The sequence below is a fragment of the Dama dama genome, chromosome X (assembly GCF_033118175.1).
Source record: "Dama dama isolate Ldn47 chromosome X, ASM3311817v1, whole genome shotgun sequence".
Lineage (NCBI taxonomy): Eukaryota > Metazoa > Chordata > Mammalia > Artiodactyla > Cervidae > Dama > Dama dama.
The window spans coordinates 140,956,639-140,966,136 of record NC_083714.1 but is presented as its reverse complement, the minus strand read 5'-3'; positions in this window follow the sequence as shown (position 1 = coordinate 140,966,136).

The following is a 9,498-nucleotide window of genomic DNA, read 5'->3' as shown; positions in this document are numbered from 1 at the left end:
TAAAATGATTCCATGACACAGGGTTTATTTTACAATGAACTACAGTTGACCTTTGAACAACATACAGGGGGTAGTGGCCAGACCCTCCTCACAGTTGAAAATCCACATATAACTTCTAGTTGACCCTCCTGATCTGAGGTACCTCTTCGTCTGTGATTCAGTCCACCCCTTACTGTGGTATTTACTGTTGAAAAAAATCTGCTTAGAAGTGAACCCACACAGTTCAGACCCGTGAACTGTATATAAAAGAACAGATGTGAAATATATGCACTCAGCTATAAGACACACATTGAACAAGCCAAATGTCCATAAGCATTATTGTAGTATGTGGCACAAATACTAACAACAAGGCTAACAAGGCTAACAAGAAACAAGGGCTAATGTACAACTGAGTTTGGGTTGGGGGGTGGCTGAAAGTGAAAATTCCAAAAAAGAACAATACATTGGGTTGGCTAAAAAGTTCATCCAGGTTTTCCACAAAACCTTACAGCAAAACCCAAACAAACTTTATGGCCAACCCAATATCTTCAGACGATTGGGTTAACCAATGTTGGTAGGCCAGAAGGTCTGTTAGGGAAGGTTGTAGGTGACAACTCTGAAAGAAAATGAGAGTGCACTGGTATGGAGCAGGATTCTGTGTTGACACCGCAGATCATGGCATCACTCATTGCTCTTAAAATACCCTTTCCTAATCACAGGAAGGCTTCTGTATTCATCTGTGGCCTGCCAATTTCCTAACTTCTGATTTTCAATGGCTTTTCCTTCACCAAGTTAATGAAATACAGGGTGTGTACTACAAAAGATTAAGCACGACTAAAGGGCCAGGAGAAAAGGAAAAAACTGTAGCTGTAAGACATAGCTACACACACGTACATGACTGTGGAGTCTCTAAATCTACCTCGAGCCAGATTTCTCAGCATTTTGGACTGGATACTTCGTTGTGGGGGGCTGTCCTGTGATGTAAGATGTTTAGCTGTGTCTGAGACTGGTCTCTGCCCACTAGATGCCAGTATTAGCCCCCAAGACAGTGTCACGTGTCCCCTGGGGGGAAAAGTATCCCTGATTGAGAAACACTGGCCAAGAGAAAAGCATATGTATGAGGGAGTGTACTGCACAGTACTGGTGTTTAAGTTGTTAGAACTATCAGGTAGAATCACAGGCCATAGCTGTTTTTGTAGGTCATAAATGGTTCAATATCAGTCATTTCATGTCTCAACCTGAAATGGCTGTACTTTTCTACTAAATGGTAAATAGCAAGATAGTAGCTGCTATGACTACTAAGAATCGTTAATAACATGCACTCTAATATAAACTTAGTGCCAGCTTTGGCCATGTCATTGAACGTCCTGAAAACCAATCGTCAGGGTGGCTGTGCAACTTGGTCAGCTAAGGGAGATAATAAATATGTTCACATCCCAGCTAAAAAACGTGGCTGGAAAATGTTTTTATTAATTTGCTATTGCTTCATCAGAAGTTGAAAGTGGATTAAGCACTGAGAATAATGTGGTTGCTATTAACATATATCCTCTGCTGATTAGATAAGATATCCCCAGACAGTATGGCTCTCTGGCAGCTTTGAAGGCAGGTGGGGATAATGCCAGTGTAGGCTGCCTGGCTGGCTGGAGCAGGGAGTGTTGGTGGCCCCATGTCTGAAGAGCCATGGTTCTCACAGTCCATACCATGTCAAAAGTTCTGGTATCCGCAAGCTGAGCCAGCTGAGATGTGGAGCACCCAGCCTGGTGGCCCCTGGGCTGCAACAAATCCAGGAGCTACCCCTGGGGCCCTAGTGATACCCATTTAAGGGGGACATCATTGGATGAGTTAGATGTGGTTCCTTGTGTCAAATTGCAGCTCAGACAGGGGCATCCTTTAGCTGGTCATAGTTGCATCAAACAAAAGATCATGTGGACAATTTCTAAAAATCAGGAACAATTTGGAAAGTATTAGAAAATTAAGGAGTAAGATGGTACCCCTTAGATTACTTGGTAAGCACTCTTGGATGATACAACTTAGTTTATTTAGAGACTAAAAGGGAACACATTTATAATTTTATATATGTATGATTTTTATATTAATTTTATTCCCATTGCAGTTGTAAAATACGTTCATCTCACCAGTGACCTATCGTCAGATATTTTGCATCCCACGAGTTTCCAAAGGACAGCTTACCCTACCCATTATTTATGAATGAGCAATTGTCTTCTGTGTTTCAATGTTTTAAAAACAAATCACTTATATACAGATAACAGAGAGTTCAAATCCTTGCCCACCTCTAACTTTGGCCGCTTTACTTTTTCTAAATTAAACTGATACAATTTATACGTGATGCTTTGTATTTCACATATGATGGGTGTTTATTAAATGTATTTTATTGGATTAAATTAAAGCACCTGCAATTTAAGGGCCTAAATATTCCAGAAGAACGCGTTTGAACTAAAATTTGTGATCATGGCTTGTGGCAGCTTTCTCTTGCTATGATAGTGTAACCTTGAAGGAGTGCCAATGAGTTAATAATTGACAAAGTATGGCTCTTTCCCCAAAGACACTTGAGCTGAAGCTTTTTCAAGCCTGAATAAGGTCACATTAATCCTCTTTTAAAAGATTAAGACAATCACTTCATGCTTTTGAGGACTGATGGGCAGATAGTTGTTGTCATACAGTTGGCATTCAGGGAAATAAACATCTTTTTTGTTATAAAACTATGCTCATAAATCAGATTCTTACATATGATAAACCTTTGGAAAGTACATGCTGAACTCATTGACGTACTTTAGAATTTTATTTTGGAGAAAAAGGCTTCCAAAAGTATTCATTTTATCTTTTAAAGAAAATAAACAGCTTTCAAAACAAAACACTTTTTCTTTAAACACCAAGAAAACGTTGATTTCAACATTTCCCTGCCACCTTTGCTAAAATAATTAGGTGGCATAAACAGTTTGTATCTGTTTAAGTGATTCCTCTGAGCCTAAGAAACAGGAGATCTGTAATATGGTAGCATAAGGAGACATTGTATTGTATCACAGCCCTAATGGCATGACTGATGGCAGGAAGAGAGGATGGTGGTCCACAGAACTAAGCCAAGAATAAAATGACCCCAACTAACAGCAGAAGCACCACTAAATTGGGTGCGATTTTGGGGTTCACTATCAATTCCTCCAAAGAAAAGCAACTCAGTATTCTGGGGAAAGAGGAGAAAAGGATCCAGAGAGACAAAAAGTCACTGCTGGAATTGGAAAGATGAAGGGTGTGTTTGTGCACGAGTGTCCCTTATTACAGGATGATCAGAAAAACATGTTTTGTTGAGTTATTCCTTATCACTCTTAAGAATTTTCTAGGGGTCATTTGATACTATAATAATTCCCATTTTATCCCTGGAATGTTTATGAGAGTGACTGTGTCTGCACAGCATAAAGAGAAGTGAATCTTTAGGAGGATGCCAAATGATGAGGGGATTTTTGGTTGCTGTCTGTGCTGATCATGTCAGTTGCAAAATAATTATGTTTTCATTTCACCATGTGTTTGCTCTATCCACATGCTAATTTAAGGAGTATTGGTTGGAGAATATTTCTAAGTTCTTCCCAGTCTGTCTTCTTTATTCCCCCCAAAAGGAAGAAAAAAAAATTATGTGAATCTGCCAAGCAGTGTGCTAGATGAAGGATTGGCAAACTCCTTATGGCCTACAGGCCAAATCTAACCTGTCCCCTGTTTCTGTCCAGCCTCCGAGCTAAGGATGGTTTTTACACTTTAAAATATGGAGGGAAAAATAATATTTTGTAACATAACAAAAGTTAAATTTCAGTGTCTATAAATAAAGTTCTATTGAAAGGCAGCCATGTACATTTATTTACATGTATGACTGCTTTTGCGTTACAATTGCAGGCTTAAGTAGTTGTAACAGAGACCCTATGGTCCATAAAGTTGAGAATATTTACCATCTGGCCAACCCCTGTGCTAGACTCTGAGGATAAGTCTGTGACCAAGACTGACTCAATCCCGGATTGTGTTACTTATGGTCTAGTCAATAGGCAACATGCAACTGCAGGCAGCACGATGACAATTCTGTAGTAAGATAAATGCTATGAAGGCAGTCAGCACAGGGAGCGAGGAGGTAAAGAAAAAGTAGAGTGGAAGTGAGGGGAGCAAAGAGAATTGTGGTTTGCAGGGAGATGAAAGAAGTGACATTTATAAACTGAGCCCAGGAGAGCAAACTAGCCAAACCTGTGATGGAGGAGTCAGTTGAACGAGCTTCCTAAAGAAAGGAAGACAGATGTGAAAAGGTCCTGTGGCCAGAGGGCTGTTTGTGGTGTAGGCAGGAGACCAGAGAAGCTGAAGGTCAGTGAGGGCATGTGAAGTTGGAGGGTTAAACAGGGCCAAATTCCAAGCACAATGGGAAGCCATTGACAGATTGTAAGCAGGAAAGTGATGTGATATAATTGGCTTTGATTTTTTAAAAATATCATTCTTATTATTGTGTGGAGAGGGACTGGAGAGGCAAAGATCTTAGTACGAATATCACAGAGGCCAAGGCTGGGGCTGACTGGTGGCTATGGCGATGGACAGAAGAGATCAGACTTGAGATTGAGACTTTACAAACAGAACCAACAACTTCAGCACATGAAAAGTGATGAGAAGATTAGAATCAAGGACTGGGGGAGTAGGGGGTGGAGGAGAGAAGGAAATATTAGCCATAGGAACATACTTTCAGCTGTAAGATTAACCAGGTCTGGACATCTCATGTGCAGCATAGTGATTATATCTAATATTGTGTTGCCAAAAAAGTTCATTCAGGTGTTTCTGTAAGATCATATGTAAAAACCCAGATGAACTTTTTGGCCAACCCAATACTACTGTATTATATACTTGAAACTTACTAGGAGAGTGGATTTTAGTTGTTCTCACCACAAGAAGGAAATGGTAATTATGTGCTGAAGGTGTTAGCTGACACTATAATGGTCATCATTTTGTAATATACAAGTGTAACAGACAACCCAGTGTATATGTCAAGCTTACACAAGGTATATACCAATTATACCTCAACAAAGCTGGGGGTGGGGGGTGGGAAGAAGACTTCTTATCAAAGAGGCCCAGCTTTTTCTGTAAATACAGTGAATATTGAGGCCTTAAAGTCACATGATCTCTGCCACAACTCTTCAAATCTGTTCTCGTGGCACAAAGCAGCCATAGACAGCATGTCAATGACCATTTTCACCCGTGTGTGAACGTGTAAAGCTTAACAAAACAGGCTATGAACAGCATTTGGCCTTGGTTTGCCCACCCATTATAGAGTTGGATGTTCATGCCTAGCCCTCAGGAGAGAGGTCTGAGCTAGAGATGTGAACATGTAAATCATCAGGATTTTCCAGGTCACGGGCCTGGATGATGGTAAAGAGAGCTTGTAGAAAGATCAAAGGAGACAAGGCAGGCCGGGGCATTCCAACAACATCCCAAGAAATGGTGGGTGGGCAGGATCATCTTTATCAAAATTGTATTACTGTAATTTCTTTAGAAGCAGGAAATATTATCATAAGGAAGAAATACCTTTTTGTATATCACATTGATCTAAAATCGAAAGCCATCTTCAGTTTCTCCTACTGACATGATGGAGTGATGTGAGAGGCAGTGGGTACAGTAGTAAAAGCTGCCTGACTCCACTACATAACTGTGGGACCGTGGGCAAGTTACCTAACCTCTCTGTTTCGCAGTTTCTTTGCCTGTGAAATGGAGATGAGAGTCATAAGACCAACCTCCTTAGGGTTGAGGTGAAGGCCTGCCATGTAGCAAGTGCTGTAGCAGTTTAGTTCAGTTCACTCAGTCGTGTCCAACTCTTTGCAACCCCATGGACTGCAGCACGCTAGGCCTCTGTGTTCATCACCAACTCCTGGAGCTTACTCAAACTCATGTCCATTGAGTCAGTGATGCCTTTCAACCATCTCATCCTCTGACATCCCCTTCTCCTCCCGCCTTCAATCTTTCCCAGCATCAGGGTCTTTTCCAATGGGTCAGCTGTTCGCATCAGGTGGCCGAAGTATTGGCTGTATGCACGTGCGATATTATTCCTTATCTCAGTGACTACCTTATTCTAGAAAGGGTTTTGCAGCAACTTGCTTTTTTGGTCCTTACTTAATTTAGACCCTTCCCTTCTCTATCTGTCTGGCTCACAGTAAAATGAAGCTCAATTCAGTTTAACTGACTTTGTGTTGCTCCTCTCATCAGAAAGCTCCCCCATCGTCTCACCACCCTGAAAACCCTCTATCCACTTGAAGAATCTCTGGCGCTGCCGTTATAAAACTTCCTCACGAAAAAAAAAAAAAAAAAAAACTTCCTCACGCTCCCATCTATGCCCTGGTTGGGAATTCCTGTGCTGCTTAACTTGCTGGACTCCTCTACTTGAATTATGTATGCCATATCCAGCTCTCTTAGGATCACTGAGGGCACTGAAGTCTTTATCTTTGATCTAATTTCCAGAAGTGACTGATCTGACCTACATGAAAAGGAGATTCCCCTGGGCAGCATCAGATTATATGTAATTACCCAAGAAATCAGCTAATTCTACCTTCACCTCTCCTCTCAAGAAAGCAAACTCTCTAATGACCAATTTTCACAGAAAGGAGTTAGTTTAATATTCATCTTCCTTGGGTCCAAGTGAGATTGACTTCTATTCCTCTCTTGTTCTTGTTTTCATTTTATTGCCTATTAGTCTGGACTTGTTGAGTTTTAGATACTTTGTGTATTTCAGCCCATTATCCTTCCATGACTTTTTGTTGTTTGCACTGTCCCACCTTTGTAACCACTTTAAGTGAGAAGTAAGAAGTAACCACTTTAAGCCAGCTCCCTGATCCTGCAGACATAGTCCTCTCTCCTTGGCCTTGGAAAGAGCTGGCACAGGGTTTCCTGGCTTGTGTTGTCTGTCCCTGCTCAGGACCTTGGCCATGCCAGATCTCCAAGGACCCTGGTTCCTTTCAGTGGGAGATAACATTCTTACTGAACTCCATATTCTTAAAACTAGTCATTAAAAGGAAGAAAATGAAACTCTAGTCTTGATTTTCTAGTACAAACTATATTTGAGGGTAAGTATGTAGCTTCAGAAGATAAAGGATGCTCTTTTTTACTGGAGAATTCCAGTGAATATTTGTAGACAGGAAGGGATGACAGAGTTAGAAAATCAGCATTTGCAAGAGTAGAAAAGAGCCTTATAATGAAGGAATCAGACTATCACCACCTTAAGCCAGGGTCATCCTCAATATCCCTCATAGGAGGGCAACTTGACATGTTAATATGTTAGATGTGATCATAGTATTGGAGTCATAAAGAAATGGCCTTTTTAAAAATATCTCTTGAGATATAATTCACACACTATTCATCCTTGTAAAGTATAAAATTCAATGGCTTTTAGTATATTCGTAGAGTTATACATCCATCTCCATGATCAATTTTAGAACATTTTCATGACTCCCAAAGAAACCCCACAAGCCTTAGCCATCACCTCCTAGTCCCTCCATCCTCCCATCCCCCAGCTCTATGTAACCTTTAATGTACTTGTCTATAGATTTGTCTGTTCTAGGCATGGAGTCATGCAATATGTGGTCCTTTGGCTTCTTTCACTTGGCATACTATTTTCGAGGTTCATCCATGTCATCACATGGATCAGAACTTCATTCCTTTTTATGGCTGGATCAATACCCCATTGTATGGAAAGATCATGTTTTGTTTATCCCACTCATCAGTTGATGGACGTTTGGATTGTTTTCACCTTTTAGCTATTGTGAATAGTGCTTTTATAACCATTCATGTACATTGTTTCTCTGAGTACCTATTTTTGATTCTTTCAGCTATATACTTGGGAGTGGAATTGCTGGGTCATGTGGTAATTTTGTGTTTAACTGAGGAACTGCCAAAGTGTTCCTAAAGCAGCTGTACTGTTTTACCTTCCTTCAAGCAGTATACAAGGGTTCCAGTTTCTCCACATTCTCACCAACATTTGTCACTGTCTTCTTGACTACAGCCAACATAATGGGTGTGAAGTGGTATCACTGTGGTTTTCTTTTGCCTTTCCCTGATGTCTAATGCTGTTGATCATCTTTTCACGTGTTTATTAGTCTTTTGTTCATTTTCTCTGGAAAAATATCTGTTCAAACCCTTGGCTTATTATTCTCATTCTTTTAACGGACTTTTTTTTTTTAAGAGCAGTTTTGGGTTCATAGTAAAATGGAGTGGAAAGTACAGAGAGTTCTGAACATACCCCCTGCCTCTTCAGCTACATGACATTCTGTGCCTGAGTGCTGCATTTGTTATAACTGATGAGGCAAGGTTGACATGTCACCCTCAGCCTAAGTCAGTAGTTCACATGAGGGTTCACTCTCGGTGTTGTGTAGTCTATAGCTTTGGACAAATCTATAGACATGTATCTACCATTATAGTATCATACAGAATAGTTTGCCTAAAAATGCCCTAAAAATCATCTGTGCTCTACCTATTAATTCCTCCCTCTCCCCAGCCCCTGGCAACCACGGCTCATTTTACTGTCTCTGTAGTTTTGCCATTTCCAAAATATCATGCAGTTGTAATCATACACTATGTAGTCTTTTCTGTTTGTTTCTTTTACTTAGCCATAGGCCTTTGAGGTTCCTTTGTATCTTTCCATGACTCCATAGCTCATTTCTTTGTATCACTGAATACATCCTGGTATATAGTTTGGATGTACCACAATTTATGTATCTATTCGCTTACTGAAGGACATCTTGGTTTCTTTCAAATTTTGGCACTTAGTAATAAAGCTGCAGGTTCCTTTGCCCATTGTTGAAATATTTGTCTTCTTACTGAGTTGTGGTCATATTTATATGTTCTAGATACAAGTCTTTCATCAGATACATGGATTGAAAACATTTTCTCCCATGCTTTGGATTGTCTTTTCAGTTTCTTGATGGTGTCTTTTGAAGCACAAAAATGTTTAATTTTGATGTCCAACTTCTCTGGTTTTGTTGTTGTTGCTTGTGTTTGAGTGTCGTAATAAAGAAATCATTTCCTAATCCAAGGGCTGAAGATTTATACCTATGTTTTCTTCTGAGAATTTTATAGTTTTGGCTCTCATATTTAGGTCTTTGATCCATTTTGAGTTAATCTTTGTTTATTGTGTGATATCTATATCTTTTTATAGATGCAGACTAAATAATTTTGACGTCAGTATGCAAGAATGAATGAGGAAAAAAAAAAACAGATGAATCAAATATAGCAAAAGTGTGACAGCTGCTCAATCTAGGCGATCAGTCTATGGGGGTTCATTATTTAGAAAATATTTTTCTTTAAATAATAGAAAGTAAAAGGAAAAGATATCAAAATAAAAATTGGAAGAAATACTTGATTATGAGTGAAAAATGCCACTGCTCGAAAAATAAACTTACATTCATTTTAACTTATACTTTAAGTTATTTATAAGCATTAGCATTTTATAATTAGCTGTAAATTATTTGTCAGACTCCTAATAAAGACACAGGATAGAAT